Here is a 21639-nt window from a genome sequence, read left to right on the forward strand (position 1 = left end):
ATCATAGCACAGAGACAGCTCTGGTTAAAGTCACAAATTACATTCTAATAGCCTCTGACAAGGGACATGTCTCTATTCTTGTTTTGCTCGATCTCAGTGCTGCATTTGATACTATCGACCATGATATCTTATTGCAAAGACTAGAGCACTTAGTTGGCATACAGGGAACTGCTTTAGACTGGTTTAGGTCCTATCTGAATGCTCTCAGTTTGTACGTGTTAACGATGAATCTTCCACGCAAACCAAAGTTAGCCATGGAGTGCCACAGGGTTCAGTGCTCGGACCTATTTTGTTCACATTATATATGCTTCCGTTAGGCAATATTATAAGGAATCATTCTGTAAACTTTCATTGTTATGCGGATGATACTCAACTATATTTATCAATCAAGCCTGATGAAATTAATCATCTAAATAAAATTCAAGACTGCCTTAAGGACTTAAAAACATGGATGACCTTACATTTTTTGATGTTAAACACGACCAAAACTGAAGTTATTGTACTTGGCCCGAAGAATCTACGAAACAAATTATCTAAAGATATACTAACTATGGATGGCATTAATTTGGCCTCCAGTGAGACTGTAAGGAATCTTGGTGTTATATTTGATCAGGATTTATCCTTTAACGCCCACATAAAATCAATTTCAAGGACCGCCTACTTCCATCTACGTAACATTGCAAAAATCAGGCATATCTTGCCTCAAAACGATGCAGAGAAACTAGTCCATGCATTTGTTACTTCAAGGCTGGATTATTGTAACTCCTTATTATCAGGGTGTACCAAGAAGTCAGTCAAGTCGCTTCAGCTGATTCAAAATGCTGCAGCTCGTGTACTAACCAGAGTTAGGAAAAGGGACCACATTACTCCTGTTCTGGCTGCCTTACACTGGCTCCCTATAGAACACAGGATAGAATTTAAAATTCTTCTTCTCGCCTACAAAGCCCTTAATGGGCAGGCGCCATCTTACCTTAAAGAACTCATTATACCCTACTGTCCTACTAGGGCATTGCGTTCCAAGAATGCAGGGTTGTTGGTTGTTCCTAGAGTCTCTAAAAGTACAATGGGAGCCAGAGCCTTTTCTTATCAAGCTCCACATTTGTGGAATCAGCTTCCAGCTTGTGTTCGGGCGGCAGACACCCTATCCGTTTTTAAGAGTGCGCTTAAGACCTTCCTTTTTGATAAAGCTTATAGTTAGGACTGATTAGATTCAGCCCCTAGTTTTGCTGATATAGGCTTAGTTTGTCGGGGGACATCTTACTTCTTCCTTCTCTCTGTCTATACCTGTGTACTCTCATGTTCCGATTAACCCAGCTTCCCCAAATGTCTTTCTTTTTGGTGTCTATATACGCCGGGATCCGGAGTCATGGATGATCCTGCGGTCCTGTGTCCTGGATCGCGAGCCCTGGATCTTAAGTCGTGGCTGTGGTCCTGGATCATAGGTCCTGGATGGATATCCTCGTGGATTCATCTTCCTATTATACACACATGCATTTCCAAACATTTGGACTACCTATGTTGCAAATGTATTATCTTTTAAATTTACACACAGCATCTATTGCACGTCTGTCCGTCCTGGGAGAGGGATCCCTCCTCTGTTGCTCTCCCTGAGGTTTCTCCCATTTTTCCCTTTAAACTGTGGGTTTTCTCCGGAAGTTTTTCCTTGTACGATGTGAGGGTCTAAGGATAGAGGGTCTAAGGACAGAGGGTGTCGTATTGTCATACTGATATTCTGTACAAACTGTGAAGTCCACTGAGACAAACATCACACAGCTACTGCCTGTCTGTTTGTCACCAACAGGTTTAACACAGTGAAGATATTACTTGTAATGAGCTTGGACTGCAGCCACACCACAAGTAACAACCCTGGACATTTTGCCCATTTGTACAAATAATCTCATATTAAACTGTACGTCGTTTTTTCGTATATCTATATTTCACGTAAATACATTTCTCTATATTTGTTATAATCTTCTTTTTTTACATAGTAGTGGTCCATTTCTTACAATGTATCTTCTTTGTCTGTGTTTATGTATGCACCATATACACCAAGGGCAAGTCTTTGTATGTTCTAACCTACTTGGCAATAAACCTGTGTCTGATTCAGACTTTCTGATACTGAACAACATCAAAACCTTCTGCAGTGAGGAGGTTTTAGTCACTGGATTTGGCCTCAAGAGGCTAGCTTTCCCTTTCATCAACACGTCCACTTCGCTCTCGCTCTGTTTCCAGCAGCAACAGAGTGGCATGTAGGGCTAGCGCGGTGGTCTGTAGGCTTTTTTGAAGGACTTCAGTCAGAGTTTTTCGGCAGGGTCACGGCACCCCCCTCCTCCTCTGCACCCTTGCAGTACGCTCCAACAGAGCCCAAAGAGAACACGGAGGTGTTAGAGAAAACACAAACAGAGACCCGATTGTCCCCGTCTTGAGTTCAACCCCCCACAGCCCCACCTCCAGGGGTTTAAAACGGGGAGAATGAGCAACTGTCAATGGTGTTTTGTAAATACGTATAGCTGTTTTCACTTCAGATGGGTTTATTCTGATGTCAGAGGGAAATGTGCCTGCTTTGCAGTCTGCAAGTGTGCGTGCCTTTCCTGTCCCATTGAGGATTGTATGGGAAAGCCATTTGCGGTGCGTCCGAGAGAGCGGCGCAATTCCCAGCTCCTTTGAGTCAGAGGTTGACAGCTGAAACAAGTGAGCAAGCTGGTGGACAGGGCAGCCCGCTGAGTGATGGCTGTTCCTTATTGGCACTTATTGACCAGAGGCAAAGCCCCCCTACAGTGTGTCACATCTCAGCTAAATGGATTACAGACAAGTCAGCCGGGGCCAATTGTACCACCGACCTCAACACCTCACTGAGCCCTCATTTGGTCCAAATGAATTCTGCATGACATTGCGTAACTGGAGCGCAATGAAACATCACTTAAAATATGATCTGATAAGACTCACATAAAACAAAAACAGCTTGATAAGAGAAACATAATTGGGATGCACACAGTGATATTCAATCTGCTCGGATAATTGCATTATCCATCTAGTTTGTAAGCTGCGCACGCGTTGTGTTAAATTAGATCATGTTCCACAGGACTCATAGATTTTAAGCTGTCATTTGTTGTGTTTTAATTACATACCATTTCTCTCCCATCATCAAATTAGCACCTGCACTGGGGACTCCTCCTAATGGCCTGACTTAATGATGATTACAGACAATATCGGTTTCAACTTTCAGTAAACATCTGCAGCCAACCCGCTGAATAAATCACAGCCCAGATAAATCAATACGCTTAGAGTCGAGCTGCGGAAGAAGTGATCACACCGATGGTCTTGGGATTCTTTTACTTGACTGATAAACAAAGGCTCTTGACTGCTCAAAGAGGCCCTACACAGCAGAGGGTTGTTTTATCTTTCGATGGTGGGGGTTTGTGGGCGCAGTGAGGACCATCTTCTCCGATGTTAAGCATACCCTTGGGGGTTGGAGAGGCGACGACCACTTCTTTACTTTTTCACTCCGCCCATTCTCTGTCCTAACCCCCCTAGCTCTCTCTGGCTGGCTTTCTCCTCACCCTTTTGTCGGCGGATTACTGGGGGTTTAGAGACGCACACACTGATCCCTCCCTCCCCTATCGGAACCACACAGGGGGTTAAAACCGGAGCACAGAGGGGAGACCTTTGCACAATGATCTGAATTACAGAGGCTTTTCTATGTAAGGCCACTTATATTCCCCCCCCATTTGCTTTGCTCAGAAATCACCACAGAGCGCCATTCAGTGCTCGTGGTTTTTCCCAGCAGGAACCTTGGGATATGTGCCAAAACCCAGAGCAGATTTCCTGTATCTCAACCAACACCTACAAAGTTCAGAGAGGGTGTTTGGAACTGAAAACTCATTGTCTTTTGTTCGGTTTGAAAACAAACATGTGCGATGCTTCTTGTAACCATGCATGGTAAAAGACCAAGACAGAAAAACACCCACGGCCAACAAACAAGCCTCAGGTGAAACCGCAGTGATGTGTAACTGTAACAACACACACAGCCCACATCTTCCCTCCGTATTGTGAGAGAGCGCAAGCTGTCTCCTCCTCTACAGGTCGGGATCCATCTCTCTCTGCCTCGTCCCCTGGACAGATGCCCAGACAGCCCATCTGTCTGCACTGACCTGTGTTTGGGACCAAGGGGGGAGCCTAAGTGGTCCATGAAGGGGGTCTCTGGCATGTTGCCTGCCCGGTAATGACAGTTAAGCTGCCAGCGGCTTGCCTAACAGCTCTGGAGGTCTCTCGGTGGTACCACAATATTGATATTGTATCGGGTTGCAAATGGCTTGGCAGCCTTTTAATGAGAGCTCAGATTGATCAGGCTGTATTGGCTCTCCCCTTTACTGTGTGTGATGCTCATGGGCTGTCCCTGCAGACCTGACCCCTATGATCTGTATCACTGAGACAGACATACTGCCCACAATCTGTAGTCACAAGCACAAGACAATCTCAAGTACAAAAGTGAAATCAGGAAAAAATGTCAGGAGGAATCTTAGTGGTTGCAATGAGTTGTTATAAAAATTAAAATGATAAAATGATCCATGTACTTTTTCTTTTAATGTTTAATTGCACTGTAACTTTTATCCATGTATTTTTTCTTTTAATGTTTATTTTATTAGCTTTTCTTTTTAATGACTGATTTTAAATGCCATTTTCTTAATCTCTTTCATTTTTTGTAAAGCACTTTGAATTGCCTTGTGTTGGAAAGTGCTATATAAATAAACTTGCCTTGCCTTGCCTTAAAATAATCACGTGCAACAGCTTTGGTTACCTATGTTCTGCCCTTCAGATTGCAGTGGTGATGAAGTTGGTTTGCAACAGTTGAAACAAAACGTAACTGTGTAAGGACTCATCAGTCTCCAAAGTCATCAAATACTACTGGCTGTTGACTTTACAAGAACATAATTGAAACTTGAAAGCGATTTGGAGTGTTAAAAAATCTTTCAGTTTTAGTCTGTCGTAATAAAAAGATCAAGTATATTCTCAATAATTGATCAGCCGTACACACAGAAAGGCACTTTAAGCATTTCAAACAGTTAAGAGAAATAACAACAAAGTGAGGAAAGTAACACTTATTCAAACATTTATTCTGACGCAGGCACCACCCGCGCACATGCAAACTGAACTAACTGAATCATTCACCCACACACAGGAGAGAGAAAACAACATCTCTTTGCTTTGTGCTGAAGTTCTCTGTAGGGTCACTAACTGGACACAGGAGGTAAGAGAAGTTCAAATAAACAGAAAGAGAGGTAATGGATAAAAGACAAATATATTCAAACCAGCTGCCTGTCACCCTCTTTAATGGTACTTCACCTCCTCCTCCTCTTTACCTGCCTCCACAGGCTCATGTCAAGGTCACAGCAGTGGTCTCTGAGATGTTACTCTCTTCTATTAGCCCCCCATTAGGTTTCTGTCAGACAGGCAGCCAGATGTCGGCCTCCTCCCTGTGTTGTGATCATGACCCCCCCCTTCAGCCCCTGGACCTCTCCTGGGAGTATGGAGGTGGAAATGAAACCCTGCCCAGTACTCGGGGGAGAGGACATTGTGATTACTTTTCAGTGCGCCTGTACCACTGAAGCCGTTCCAGCACTGCGCTGCCGATTGGTCACACTGAAATGTAACGGGGAAAATTCAAGAACGGCATTTGCTTGAAACGGGTACATGTTGTGATTATGTCCTCTTACAAAATGTTCTCCATACACCCCCGCTGGTAACCTGCTCGCCCTGTTCTTCACCTTCCTTCACAGTTTTCCCCCTCTCTCTTTTATTAAACATGAATTAGCAGCGCCTTGATCAAGTTTGGCACCCTTGCGTTGCAATTAGTGCTGTGTCAGAGCGCAGAGCGAGGCCCCATTTTACAAATAGAGTAATTACTGCAACAGCGGCCAGCTGACCTGAATTGAACCCCCACCCCCACCTTCCTGCACCTTCAAACCTTCATTTTGCACCTTCCTATCAGCTCAAAAGGAACATTAAGCATCAGGCAGGACAGGGGGTATAGCCAGATTATCAACCACCGGGTGGGTGAGATGGGGGGGGGGGTTTAATAACCTTTTACTGTGGATCGCACCGAGCGAGAAGGTCAATCAGATTCATGAGAGAAGCGTCGTGGATGAATGTCTGCACTTAATGAGCGTCGTATAGCGCCAAGATGGCTGTTGTGCTCTCCTGCGTGTGAAGAAGAAACGCATAAAAAATAAATGGGGAGTCCAGCCAATTCAAGACACACATAAAATGCCCAGTAAATTCACGGTGTAAGCAGACAAGAGGGACGGAGATGCACGGTCTCGGCCTATGGAGGAGACTCTTTTACTGCGGCAGAGAATCAATTAATTATCACTACATTGTAGTTAAGGGAGGGTAAGACGTTACAAGGAAAATATATGAGGCTTCAACCGGAATAATATATCTCCACCAGATGCCATTCAGTCTCTGCAGTGTGGGCAGTGATGACAGGCTTGTTGCCATTCTGTGTTTGGTAAGCTCCTTGTTAAATATGTTTTTAAAAAAGCTATTAAAGCAATTATCAGAACGGCAGGAGAGCTGGGGATCGGTTGAGAAGAAATACTTTTTTGGAAGTCAGATGAGACCTCTTTTCAGCACCGTCGCCCCAGATAGCTTAAGTTTGCCGAGTGGTTATGCAAGTGGGCAGACGCACACACAAATACACGCTTTCTTCTTAGCCTGCTACTTCTTTACAAATAGAGAGCCGACTTCCCAGCCAGCCGAAGGGAGCTGACACAAGGCAAAAGAATGAGCTGCTTCAGAGTTGTTACTATAAAGCTTGGTCGGAGTGCTGAGTGCCTCTCTGTGTGTGGCGCCGCAGGTTGGCACGCTCACAGGGGGCTTTATTGGGATGCCGTCCTGAGCGTCAGGCAGCGTGCCCGATGTTGACAAAGCCTGGTATCGCCTGCTGTCAGCCCATTCTGTGTGCACCCGGCGGAAAGAATCAATTAAGCCGAGCTCACAACAGAGCACTTTAATATTTGACTTCTAATCAGTGGGCAGAAGGCATGAAAGCAAGCTGGCAGTTCCTGTCTCGCTGATGTGGAAAATGAGGGTCAGGAAAATGCTCCCAGAGCTCTGCAATGCGCAACATGTTCAACAGAGAACATGTGAGGAATCAGTCTGAGGGAGACATTGCCCCCAACAACAGGCCGATCTCACTAAGTGTTTGGGGAAAATATCCCTTCGTCACTCACAAGAAATCAAAAGCATCTTATGCAACAAGCTGCAAGGAATGGAGAAGAAACAGGCTGGTCGTAAACAACCAGAACTCTGTGGAGGGGACAGTGGTTTAAAAGAAGAAAATCGAATTGATGAGGTCTTCTCTCGGCAGATGAACTGCTCCTTTGAAGAGTTTTTCTTGAAGACTTTTGGGGTTTATTCCGCACTGCCGAAGGCCCACAAGAAGAGGAGAAAAAGGGAGAGGTAAATGCTGTCCTCACGCTGGGGTTTTGAAGTGGAGCGGGGTCCTGAAACAGAATATTTCACCACAGACATATCATTCACCTGCCTGCTCTTGCAAGTTTCAAAAAGACAAGAAGGAAAATCAAAGTTGTGCTGCGTGAGGAGAACAGCTACATGGCCAGACATGTTTTGTCTTTTTCCACAAACAAAACCCTCAACTATCAGGGCTATATTAGGAGTCGTCTGTAGCGCCGTTGTTTGTTAATCAAAGAGAAGAGTTAATTACAGTCGTGCATACTGATGTTTTCGCAAGTGATAATGAGTCAGCTGTGCACAGCTGTGTACATAATATGCCCACATGTGCGGAGAGCTGCTTCATCTGCTGCCATCCAACTGTTCACACAGGACGCTCCGATCGCAGCCAGCAACACGAGCATGTTACTGGTAAACAGCCAGCAGGACAGTGGTAAGCGGCCACGTGTCCGCATCGTGCAGATGTATTGCCTTTTTCAAAACAGTGTTAGCACAAATGCATTTCCAATTTTTCTAAAAACTCATTGCTCACTAAAAACTTCTTATCCAAACGTAAAACTCATGTTTACCTGTTCAGTGGGGACATGAGGATAGCCCAAAGCCACTTTTGCCGTTGTTATTGATTTAAAAATTTAGCGTTTATAGCTTTCTTGTTAATTCTAATGAAATCTCTATGCATCTACCATTTCACTCTGTTTTCCCTCCTCTTCATAATTACCATTTGGACTGACGACCACTGAGGGGGCATCTGCTGTGTCCACACAACATAACGCAACACCTACAACTTTCTTTTGATCATCAGTTCTAACTCAGCGGGGCCAAAAACAACCATTATTTTCTTCATGCAGAATGAGATGCTAATCACTGGCAGGTGGATCAAATGAAGAGATGTGGGTTTGAGACAGACTGAAGCAGTGTGATGTGATGCGAGTTGCCTCTGGAGGTGACATATGTTTCCCCCGCAGTAAATATAGCATCGCTGTAAACAGTAGCACGCTGCGTTTGTTTCCTCCGAGGTCGGTAGAATCCATGGTAACAGGGAATAATTATCAGAATTTAGTCTGTGATACCCAGACAGGTTGAAAGGTAGATAAATAGGTAAATATGAAAAATGCTCTGCATCATCGGGCACTTTGCTCAGATAAGAAAAACAAATACAGAAACCTACAGCAACATAACAGAAATGTGCATCCATCCACACATGCAGGTCAACTCTCCTTATGTATGTGAGAGAGAAATCAGAGGAGGACCTTACCTTCCTCTCCTTTCTAAACAAGCTGCCTCTGATGTGCTCTTCTCCCACAGAAATCAGCCTTCGACTGCCACGTTCTGTAAGCAAACACAGAGTGGATGAAGACTTGGAATATGTGCAACTTCCACTTAGGAGCTCAAACTGTTTCATATCTAAATCTATGAATATTGTACACATTCTGCTTCTTCCCTGCCTGATGCTGGCTTATATTGTCTCTGTCCTCCCTAACAAACACCATAAGCCTTTCCTGAGTCCCGATGCCACTCCCTCCCACTCACCCCTGAGGATGATGACACATCTGTTTTAGGACACTGACAAACTGTAGGAAGTGGAGATAAACAACCGCATACGTCATGTTAGTCCACATGGTATTCTGCACAAGGTAAAAATCCATATTTGACTGATGTTGTAACGCCTGAGGGAGCAGGCGGTAGTTCAGGAGGTGGTTTAATTATACATGTGCCAGAAATAGAGTAAAAATTGCTACATTTTCAACATAATTACTTCTCACCCTGCAGAACATTTTTAGCGATGGTAATAATAATTAGTTTCTGTTTGTAAAGCTGTGTAAGCACTGCTTATTTCAGTCAGGGCAGACAAGTAAATCCTTATTCTGCTTCATGAGGCACAGATAACTAGCTGTTTTCTCCCAGCTCTTTCCACCACAGTCTCCCTCTAGTCGGGATCTTTTAAGCAACAGTGCCTTGTTCTGTGTCTGCCTGTGAAGACATGTTGACAGCAGTGGAGCTGTCTGATCTGATCCATGTTCTGATCGGACAGATGTCAGTCTAAACATCTGAGCCTAGTCAAACCATCTTTGACATCTCTATAACCACTGAGAAATCTTGGCCTTAATCTCCCTCTACCGATGGATATGTCGTATGTAGTCTTTGGTGAAACCGCCTTTCACCAAACAACGTGGCTATGCACACACAAATGCCATCGTTAGATATGTGCTAAGAATACACTGGAGGACCTTATAAGCTCAAATGCATCTCACCGTCGAGGCACGTCCCCGACCCCAGCTGCTCTCTGCCCGATCAGCTCTGCCAGCCACTCATGGGCATCAAAGAGTGGTGGGGCCGGACACCTGTGCCCGTCTGTTCATCTGGAGAAATATAAAAGCCTTAGACATCTGTCAAGGCCTCCTTCTCACTGTGAAGCATATTCATAGATAGCTTAACACATTTGAAGCCTTGCACACAGCATGCAGGAGGAATTTCAGCTGTGCGACAACAGCACAAACCAGGAGAGACATCATTTGTTTTGACAGGATTCTATTTGGCCAAAGATGACATCCAAATAAACCTGCAGCATTCAGCAGACACCTCAGGCTGCAAATGGCAAAAGTGATTTACTTTCCTTTTCTCTCGCTAAAACAAAAGGAGTGACAGATTTAATATAAAAAAGCGGAGAGAGGGGGAGGAAGAAGGGAGCTGGATTGGAAAAGGCTGTGGGTGATAAGGCAGCGTGACAAGCGTGGAGCAACTGAGAGAAAATGCGACACCTGGCCTTGTCCTTGATGTGAATAAGAGGATGATACATCAAAAAGAGCCAAGGCAGAAAGATGGCTATTACCCAGGCGGGGAGGAGGAAGAGGAGAAAGTGACTATTTTTAGCAGATGAGTAAAAATATGCCAGGGTTCATTTAATATTCCTTGCCATAGAGCTCTCCTTTGTTAATGAATCATGTTTTATTAGTTCCTGTCCTTGGCAGGGTTGTAATGACATTTCGAAAGCATTCCAGCAACAGGATCTTGTTCCCACGTCGAAAAAAAGAGCAATCAGGCCACTCCATCCTCCTCTGACAGAGATAAGATTGAATGAGCTGTCCGTCTGTCGATCATGATGAGGTTTGACCAGGAGGGTAAATGAGTGCTGTGTGAGGCCGTGTTTTCTTTGATTGGCTGCATTCTCCCCGTCTGGCAGGAGGCTGATTGATTTCAGGGGGCTGAAACCCCGGCTCTGCCCCTATTGATCCCTCATCCCCAGCTCCGTCTCTGCCCCAATTAAGAGTTCACTAAGCCGGCACTATGGACCGCTCCTAATGAATACCACTTTCCTGCCAACGTCTCAATGTTGCATTCATAACACTCACCGTCTCCAATGCTTTCCCTCTTCATTACTCACTTTTGTCGACTACTGCTCAGTTCCAGGAGAATGTAATGCTCAGACGCATCCGAACAATATCGCTCGTATTGGTAATCAGGTCGTTTTTTGGGACGGGACATCAAAGTTAGTAAAGGAATCCCACAGTTCATTACACATAAGCTTGATGTAGACAGTTCAAATCCCTGTACATGGCTGAGAATCAATTGCTCCACCAGCGGCTAGATTTTAAGGATGAGAATGAATTGGGCTACTTTGGATGTATAAAATGTGTCTGGGAGTCGGGCGAGGAAGATTAAAAGATTCATTTGATCAGAGTTTGATCAAACACAGCAGAGTGTGTGAGAGTAGACGACGTGAGAGAAACAGAAATCCAGGCGTAGGAGCCAAAAAGCTGTTTGACTCAGAATCTAATTAATTGCTAAACTAATACAGATACAAGGAGTCTGCCAGTCTTCCTGTCTCTCTCCAGAGCTATTACCACATCAATCTCTTGATCTGCCCACCTTCAGGGTGAAGTCAGAAAAGATAAGAAGTTCAGAAACAGGTCACTAGTGCCCCGACGCACCCGGCCTTAAACTCGTAATCCCACTGCTTTGGTGGAGTGAGAAAATCCAATTTCAGAGATCTGTAATACCATAAACCTTATTAGGCACAACAATAGCTGCTACACCCTGAGGGAGAGGCATGAAGGAGGGAGGGAGGGGTGAGTGAGCGGCAGGGGGGTGGGTAAGTGTAGTTTTGACCCGGCCAAAACACAAGGATGGAGAGAGGGTGACGAAGGCAGAAATAAAGATTAAGGTAGAGCCGGAGTGAAGCAAATCGGAGAAATGAAGAAGACAGAAGTGTTCTGGCACGGATGCACTTCTGGTAAGTTACCATGACGAAGTACAACGTGATGAAACGGAGACACACTGAGATTCACGGGGTACAATTTTCAACTTGTCAGTCACAACGCACTGCTGATCTCATTTAATTGAATTTCAAACCTTTATTTAGACAGATAAATCCCATTGAGATCATTGATCTCTTTTTCGAGGGAGACCTGCTCAAGTAGTTCCACATGAAACATAAAAACATAAATAGAACAACAAAAGGACATCATACAGCATCATTTACATAATTATCCACATAAACAGGTACCAATAGCTTCCGATTGAGTAGCATCCAACCGAGCTTTAAAAACATTTAGTGGCACCAGATTGTTCAGTTTCCATTTAATTTGCAGACTATTCCAAGACAGAGATAATTCTTCTCCGCTGTTTCAGTGCTCTTACATTTTTCATTGTTCTTCTTTTTGTTTCATTTGTTTCTCTTCTCGCTTTATAAGCCTGAACAGAGCAGACGGCTTTGGCTGATGTTTTGTATATTTGAAAATAATTCCAGCACAGAAAATAATCTGCTTATATTTGGTTTGTACCACCACCGCTACATCCTGCATTCATTTAATCGTAACATCAATGGGCCACTTAGACTGCTGTTATCAGAGTGCTCTCATTGATTGTTTGCCTAAATCCAGGAGAGTGGGGTTGTTTGTTTTGCCTCACTAATGCACACCATCTCAGCACACACCTCACTGAGAACCAATGGCGAGCAGCAGTGGACACAGGGTCATAAAAGACAGCACAGAAGGAGTTTAAAGCATATTGATCAATAAAAACACTTCAAATCCATATGTTAGGAACTCAGGTGGTTCGAGATACAGATGACAGTAATAATGGCGATAATTACACCCGTTGTGAGAGGGCTTTGCTTATCAGACAAAAATAAACTCTCTGCTTTGAACTGAAGTCAGATTTTGGCTGTGCTCCAAAATCTCCCAATCACTGCTCTTAGCAACGGCAGTTAATTCTGTCATAAATTATTCACAACTGTAACAAAACTGTTGCAAAAGGACACAGATAACCCCGGGATCTAAAAGCTGATTAGAAGAGGAGATTGGAGCCTGGATTTCATACCAAAATTGAGAATATAGAAGGGCTTTAGTGACATCTCTGCCGTTTGGTATTGCAAGTGAGAAGAGGCCTTTATCCGCCGTATCTCCTGAGACGGATGGGGCAGTGAAGCCTGTACTCTGTGGCCTGCAGGGTATAATTACATTTTCCCCAAGGGGCACCTCCGCTGCTTCAGCTCAGACGTATAGAGGGAAGAGATTGAAATCTGATTGCACTCGCACACCGCAGTCCAATAGCTGTCCACACGTGGGGATCACACTGTGTACAGAGAAACATGCACTTCTAAACACCTGGCAACGTGCTTCTCCTTATTTGCTCCTATCAGCCGTAACCTGCTCTGCGCTCTCCACACACTGTTGAGAGGAGTGTTTGATAGGTTTAGTCAAAGCGCCCCTGTGCCTCGCTATCATTAGAGCTGAGAGGAGCAGCGGCAGCAGCGAGATTTACACACTGATCTCTGATGCCGTCTCATCGCAGGACCTTAAAAGCAGCTCATACATACAGATGAACAGGGACTCAAGCATGCCAGTTCTACCCACTGTCAGGATACTTCTAATGTGTGTTGGAGTTATGTTCCCAAGTTTTAAGATAAAATGCATGAATAAATGTAATCTGGATTAGTGTGTGACTACTTACTTAATGTATGAGAACGCATTTCAATATAGATATCTATTGAAGCAGCAAAATTACATTAATCATGTACCAGAAACGCAGATAAATGACAGTATTTAATTGTTGCTAAGAGGCCTTTTCGTGTTTTTTTCCCTTTTTTTTATAACCAGGAACATATAACGTATGAACACCCCGGAAACTCAGCTATCTTTATTTTTGGAGTAAAGACTTGTGAGGGTATTTGGCAGAATGATATGCAATACGATTAAGTCAAGACGTATTGAAATATCTCTTTCTGTCAGCTTTTGTGGGATCTTCTCTTTTTCAGTGTGCCAACTATTCTACCGGAAAAAAATAAATATCGTCAGTACTATTTCAGTCTTTCTTAGACTGCTGTTATTTGTTATCGTTAAATAAAAAAATGTGAATCAATAGAGGAGGGGAGCAGGTGGAGGAAGCAGCTCTGAAAGGGGCTGAATGATGCGAATGGGAGACATTAGCTGTAGGGCCCTCTGGAACAACCTCGCTGTGTCTAACCACAAAAGGTCAAGGCGGCGGTGAGGGGAGCATAGAGCCGTGTCACCTTGGCTGCTGCTGTCACCGATATCTGCCACCTGTCACCGCGCTGCTGCCCCCGCGGCCAGAAATGCGTCGACAATGGCTTTGTCGATAGCACTTCCTCCTGAGGGTGGCGATGGGGGAACATGTCCTCTGCTTTCATCAACAGCTTGAGTCAACAGCTTCGGCGTGCGGCATTAGCATACAATACATATTCATGGAGGAGTCTCCCTCCGTCTGCATCGCCAGCCCTCATGCACATTTTCCAGCCATTTTTTTTTACAAACGGAATGTCAAGCGCCCCATTTTCGAGTCCCACATGGCCTCTAATGTATTCCATGCACGGCTGCTGAAAACAACATCAACAGGTCTCAAGGTCGTCACTCCCAAGGATTGTGTGTGTGTGTGGTTTTTGTGTGTGTCAGAAAGAGTCTGTGAACAAGATTGAAAAAAAGATGCGGGAGAAATAAAATGGTTGAAAGCTGTAATAAGTGTGTGTGTGTGTGTGTGTTGAGCATAAATTCATGCAGTGTGAGTGCACCAATCGTATTTTTGGTTAATGCAGTGGAAATAAGTGACTGTGATTTTGGTGCACATTAGTGACGGTAACCATGCATTTAGGCTTACTGTGTGAATATAAATCAAAACATTATTTAGATACGTGTGTATGTGTGTGTAAGCGTGTGTATGAGTGTACGAGTGAGTGTGTGTGTGTGTGTGTGTGTGTGTGTGTGTGTGTGTGTGTGTGTGTGTGTGTGTGTGTGTGTGTGTGTGTGTGTGTGTGTGTGTGTGTGTAACATGCGGCTGCAGTCTCCACATGCCCTGGGACTGGCTGACAGGTAGACTAAGCAGGTGCATCTTCCTCCAGTCCACTGGCCTCTCAGTGAGAAAATAGGCCAGTTGATGTGGGGGTTAGAGCTTCATGGCAGAGTGCGCTGTGATAAATAATGAATGCTTAAAGAACATATCTCTGAATCTCTTCTTTACTTTCCACCCATCCACCCATCCCTCCATCTTTGCATTCTTTCATCCATCCAGCCATATCGCTACAAACAGCAAGGGGCGTTCAGCTGTCTCCATCATAAATATTTTAGCCTGTAGGTCAGTTTTCACCCCCCTTCATCCGCTCTGCTGCTCTTAACAGCCGCTTGGTGATGACACAGCCTTTTGACCCATAAAGAGATTGACAAAACACTGATAGTGAGTACATTGACTTGGCTTCATAGGCTAAAGCCGTGCCGGCTCTACAGTATAGCAGCAGCTGCAACTGTTGAAATGGCGACTCCTGAAGGAACGCTGTGTGCCGGATTCCTCTTGGATCTCTATGTTAAGGTGCTCTTAAGGTAAATAATCCAAAACTGAGACGGTCCTGCCTTTTAAAAAAGTAATATTTTCACCGTTTCTGTTGTTGCTCTTATTTTAAACCAACACAAAGATTCAGCAACAGTAAGGATTATATTCGGCTGAGTACAAACAAAGCAATGCTGAGACAATGAATGTTCTATATTTCAAAACACCACAGGCTGTGAAACAGGAAGACAAAGAGAACTAATCACAAATTGGATTCAACACCACACCTAAGAGCAGTCAAATCTGCACTGACTACTTTCAGAAAATGGATGTTGAACACAATGTAATGTAATGCCCCACTAAAGGATGCTACTGTGTACAAACGCAAACACCCTTTATAAGTCAGGAAAAAAAACGAATGTCGACACAGCACATGTCGACAGAGTCCAGCCTAAAACTACCAACTTGTTCCACCAGATATAGAGCAGCTTCTGTCCACGCTGCTCTGACTCAAAGCCAGATACTCCATCTGATCTCAGCATATTTCTTTAACCCTTATGAGGAGTGTCGTTAGGGACTCCATGCATAAATCTCAGAGGCGAACAGAAAGGATAGGAGCATTCAAGTGCACTAGGGCAAAGCTTCAGCACTGTACCCTCTAGTTATGCTACTCTGGAAGCAAGTCCTGCGGAGGAACAAGCGCTCACACACTGAGGGCTACACATGCTGCTCTCTGACATCTATCGCCAACACACACACACACACACACACACACACACACACACACACACACACACACACACACACACACACACACACAAATTCACACACCTGCTCTGGTCAGTCCAGTAGCATCCAGTCCAGTCCGGTCCGCTCAGATGCGGAGTGTGTGCTGGCAGAGTGAGGAGCTCGTCTCACCCCCCATGCAGCCCGGCGCAGACAGCTCACTGTTATAGATGCACTGACAAGTGAAAAGAGGGAGGCGTGGTTTCACATGAGATAAATAAAAAAGGGAGGGAAAGAGGGAGGAGAAAGGCTCCCTCAATCTACAATTCCATTTTTGCTCTCACTCCTTTTTCCAGCATGTGTCCTCTCCTCTTTTAGTTAATTCCGCTGTCTATCGCTCCTTCTCCTTTTCCATCCTCCTCCCTGTGTGCTGTTCCTCACTGACCCACTAACTGTGTTGTTTCCTGTTCCTTCTCTCTCGCCTTGCCACATCCACCTCTTCCTCTCTTTCTCTCTAGGCTCTGATTCACGGGGCAGTAGTGAGTGTGTGTGTGTGTGTGTGTGTGTGTGTGTGTGTGTGTGTGTGTGTGTGCGTGTGCGTGCGTGTGTGTGTGAGAGACAGTGTAACAGGGTAGCTCCGGCCATCTGTTGGAGCCAGTGAGCTTCACCTATTCACAGTCTCATAAAGGCAGAGGCACACAGAGTGAGAGAGAAAGGAATGGGAGGGAACGAGGGATCAATCTTAATGCTGCAAGGGTGGGGAGGAGAGGCACAACCTGGCGCATGCACGCACACACACACACACACACACACACACACACACACACACACACACACACACACACACACACACACACACACACACACACACACACACACACCATATCTATCAGGCTGGCACCTCAGAGGCGACTCACTGGGTCCAGGCAGCACAGGGGATTTGGCTCACGCTGCACGGGCATGAGGATAGAGAGGAAACCGTCCCTCACCCAAATCAATTTATACACAAAAGGCATATATATGGGTGAGTTCACACAAAAGCACACTTTCACACAAGTCCACAAAAGCAATTTCCTTTCCTTTGACAAAACAAACAGGATCTATCAAGACGGATAATCCTACAAACTCAAAGAGACAAGGGGTAGGAGGACAGGCGGCAATTGTACAAGCTCACAAAGAGACACACCAAAGAGAAATGATAGGCATGTTTGAGCCAGGTATTTCTCCCAAGTGCCGGTGTCACTTCCTATCCCCGACCAGGAGGAGAGGGCTTGGCGGAGGGTGGCAGAGGGCGGAGGCATCCATCACTGTCCGCACCAGCCGTCCCATGATGGATGCGCCTGTTTATCCCTCTCTGCAGGTTATTTAGATGCAGTCACAGCCAGAGAGATTAGTGATGGAGAACCTCTGCATCTCCACCCACCCCATCTAATCAATAACACTCTTATCTATTATCTGCATTTCGAGGTATTTCTCCATGGAAATTTGACACAGAGAGAAAGAGATTAATTGTCCAACCCCTCTCAGTGTTTTCAATTACGACGTCTGCAATGGATCATCTCCCTGTCAGCTTGGCACACTATGGTATTTGTGTCACTGCAAAGAAATGGTGCTTAAAGAGAAAAAATCAAACAGCATTTCTCTGGCCATGACAGTGTCAAAGCAGATGCGAAACAAAGTATTCAGCGCGATGGGATTTGCATGGCATTTGAGGATATAGAAAAATGTCCTGTTTTATCGTGTAGGTGCATTCAACGCTAATCCTTGAGCAAAAAGGAAAGTACTGTCATTCAAGCCAATCGGAAGCATGAGCCCTTTGTAAGAATGGATTAGCTTGTTCTAATGCTATTCATAATCATCTGAAAATACTTATACTGCTGGAAAATGTATTTATTTCTCCGCTGTATGCATATCAGATGATGTCTGAGACTCAGAGACTGCTTACATAAAAGAGCCATCTAGCTGTTCTGACATGCTGGATTACAGACAATGCTCCAGAGACGGCCATGTTTTCTGAGCGGTGCCGACATGCCAACACAGCAGCCCAGTGACACCACTTTAGGACATGGTTTATTCATGCTCCCACTCTGCCTCGCTCGCTCTCACGCACATTTAAGCTGTGTCATACCTTAACTGTAATTGGATTCAGAGCAAAATACATACCCTCCATCGAACCGGTATATATTAACTAACTTTTTTCTTTTACTCCATTGAATGCCATTTACTCACATGTAAATATGCATATGTCTAGAAGAAAGTGTATGAACAGGTGTATGTAAGCGTGTATGAATGTAAATGCGTGAAATCAACCCTCTGTTTCGTTCGACCTATGATGAAATAGGAACTGTATGAGCCATTGCTTTGTTATCAGCTTTAATATAACTTTAATATACAGTATATTTCTGCTTAGATTTTAGTTTTTCTTTTCTTTTTTATTCTTTTCTTTCATTTTGTATTTCAGTTAAATTTATGTTTTATCTTTTTTTCCGTTGTGATTTCATACTGTATGTACAATTATGAGTTCTGTACAAAGAGCATCTGTAAAAAAGCCTGGTCATTAGATATTTATATATTTATGAACTAACTAACGTAAAGTCTTTGTATTTGAACAACAGAGTTATAACTTCTAACCCCACTGGCTTCCAGGAAAGAAAGACGAAGAACAATAAAACAAGATGCTCACGAAGAATACACCTTTATTTGTATTTTCTGTTTCCGGTCTCATTGGACACAAAGTGAGGAAGGCCTTGTGTGGGATAGTGGCGGCGAGGCAGCTGCATAAACAACTATGAATGATTTCTATTCTGATAATGCAGAAATACAGCGAAGCACTATCCCGCTGAGATCTTGTCCTTGGCTGGGATTGCGCCTATACAAATGATTTATTTTTTATTTTTCTGCACAGTCTGTTCCAGGCTGATAAAAATATCCCCTGTCAGCTGGTTGTATGGAGAGAGGAGGACTCCAGTACAAATGAGGAAGACCTCTGCACTGTCTCCTCCTTGTCAGCTCTCTCTTTCTCTGAAGGCACACCAACTATTATTCTCTTGGTTTGGGCTAGTTGGTTCAAGGATGATGATCCCACACACACACACACACACACACACACACACACACACACACACACACACACACACACACACACACACACACACACACACACACACACACACACACACACACACACACACACACACACACACACACACACACACACACCATCTAGTCAGTGATTCCCTTGGTGAATCTGTGTGCAAGTGTGTCCTATGGGGAGACAGCTCTACATCTCCATGGCTACGTTATGAAAAGAAACAGACATAGAGAGAACAGACAGCCGCGGAGCTGACAATGTGGGCACTCAAGGACACAGAATTGACAGAAGTGAGGATGAGAGAAGTCCTGGCTCCATGAAACAATTGTCCTGAAAATAGCACAGCGGCTACTGCAGGTGGAATAGTAAAAGGGTCGTCTAACCTCTGGGAAGTGGCTTCAAAGGCAGACATTATAACAACCTCGTCCTACTGCTCATCTGGTATAGACATACTACACGCATGTCCCTGGTGTGTTCAAATACAATGACCGGACCCAGCACACACGAACATCAGAAGATCAAACATATGTTCCAGAGACAGCTTTCTTGGCAAATTACAGATGCAAATAGTCAAATGACTCTCATTCTGCAGCTGTGCTCATTGCTCCTGGATGTGTGTCTTCCTCTTGTGTTCCTGTGTTGCAGAAGGTCGCCAAAATGCCAGGCATGCATTACCTAAATACCCCGACTTCATTACATCCTGCTAATGATGCAAACAACATATCATCCTGTCATGTCTAATGCATTCTGCTCTTATTTATTTCCTCATCCCTTTCACCGTCACATCACACGCTACCATTCAAAACATAAATAGTTAATAAGTCAGTTACGAGCATCCTTTGTTTTCCAGCAGTCGGTTCCATATCCTGAGGTGCTGCTATAATTCATTCATGAGTGTCCCACAACTCTGTACTGAATGGTACAATTAAAAAGAATAGAGGGGCTGGCAAAGTTTCTCACATCGAAGGTTTCAAATTGAATTGCCAAGCTTTTGGTCATAGAAGTTTTTCAGACTGAGGAAAGTCTAAATAATTCTCTGACTAAAAGCTCTGCAATGAATTATGAAATCTCCTAAAGAGCAACTGTGAGAAAGCCATTATCCCGGTTAATTGTAATACAGGGAGCAGATTTCCCTTCAGCACTTTCCTGAGACATTTTGCAGTGTGTGGATATTTTTCAAGTTATACTGCAACTCTGGAAGTGACAAGGACGAATGAAAGACGTAGACAGATATGCAGACAGACATAAAGCAACTGAAAAATAAGAAAGGCCTGTATGGCATTTGAATATACTGTTGTATATGCAAACTGTCTGTTCATGCATCTTAAACTGTGCTTGAGTATGTCGTGTGTAAATAAACTATACTCTCTGGTCGTCCCAGACTGCACCGCAAAAGAAAAAGAAAAGAGTAAAAGTGAAAATGTCTGAATCAAATTGAAATAGGTTGGTGCAGGTCCTAATCCCAAAATAAGTCCAGACTCCCTCGTCTGGAAATCAACAGTTATTTTTATTCGTTTTTCTTTTGTTTCCCAAAATAAGCGTCTGAAGCTTTTATGCATCTTAAAAAGGACAAAGTGGCTAAGAGACTACTAGACGTTATCACGGCAAACAAAAGACCACCTTTAGCTTAGTGTAAGAACAACCGGTGTTGATGTGAAGCCATGATACAACCGTCATGTAGATGTTTATAGCATTTTGTTAGCTATTTGATTCTTCAACTATTCTAAGAGTGGAGTTAATATGTGAAGATTATCCTCCAGGGATCTTATTTTCTGCAATTTCCCAAAATCCAATGGAAACATCCCATTTGCTTTTTGTCAAGTGAGGTCTTGCAATGCTAACTTTCGGGTTGGCCTACATACAAAAATACTTCATCACCACTCTATAGCAAACAACAATAGCATCAAGGATGGCTCAGTTCGTTGGGTTGCCCAGCTATTTACTGAATTATCATCAGAGCCATGGAACTGAGTCATCTAAGTAGAGCAAAGCAATACGAGATGGTATTAGCTCCACCTGTGTTCAACATATCATTGTGAACAGAAATAGTTCCTGAAGTTAAAGTTGACATGTTTGCATTTTGTTCCCAAGCTGGAGCTTTATTGACATCCCACACGGCTTGTTTAATTCCTTGCAAGTACAAAACAGTACACTACATTGATTTCTTGTTTACTCTATCTGCCAAAACAGCATGCCGTCAACACTGGTACATGGTGTGTGAGCACATAGTAATTAGTATTGGGACACCCTGCCAGTCCCACTAAAGGAGGCCATGTTGTTTGATTATCAGCCAGCAGGGGGAGGTGTACTTAGGCCTGAGGGGAGTATACTGCATCTTCCACTGAGCATTAGGGTTTGAAGAAACAACATTATGCATCGCTTTGAGGTGGAAAAGACAACTGGAGGGATTAGGAAAATAGGGTGGTATCTGATAAATATCTCATTGTTTTCATTTGAATAGTAATGCTTAAAAACGGTCTGCTACTTTCAGGTTTTGGTTTCTGTTTGCTCGTTTTCCTGCACGTACTGAGCCTTGGAAATACATTTCAGCCTTTGAAATAGTGCTTTGTTGT

General features: G+C 44.0%; 1 protein-coding gene across 4 annotated transcripts in view; it reads right to left on the reverse strand.

The window, feature by feature from the left end:
• The window catches only part of sulf2a (sulfatase 2a), a 42159-nt gene extending 25686 nt beyond the window's left edge, over window positions 1–16473 (reverse strand). For 2 of the 4 annotated variants that reach the window (XM_034212398.1, XM_034212395.1), the window contains exons 1-2: window positions 16081–16473; window positions 8729–8802 (exon numbers count right to left, since the gene is read on the reverse strand). The gene's annotated coding sequence lies outside the window, so the exon portion shown is untranslated. Of the gene's footprint in view, window positions 1–8728; window positions 8803–9725; window positions 9834–16080 lie in introns of all 4 variants that reach the window. The other 2 variants (XM_034212397.1, XM_034212396.1) reach the window with 2 other exon arrangements.
• Between the last annotated feature and the right edge of the window lie 5166 nt (window positions 16474–21639).

The sequence above is a fragment of the Gymnodraco acuticeps genome, unplaced genomic scaffold, assembly GCF_902827175.1.
Source record: "Gymnodraco acuticeps unplaced genomic scaffold, fGymAcu1.1, whole genome shotgun sequence".
Lineage (NCBI taxonomy): Eukaryota > Metazoa > Chordata > Actinopteri > Perciformes > Bathydraconidae > Gymnodraco > Gymnodraco acuticeps.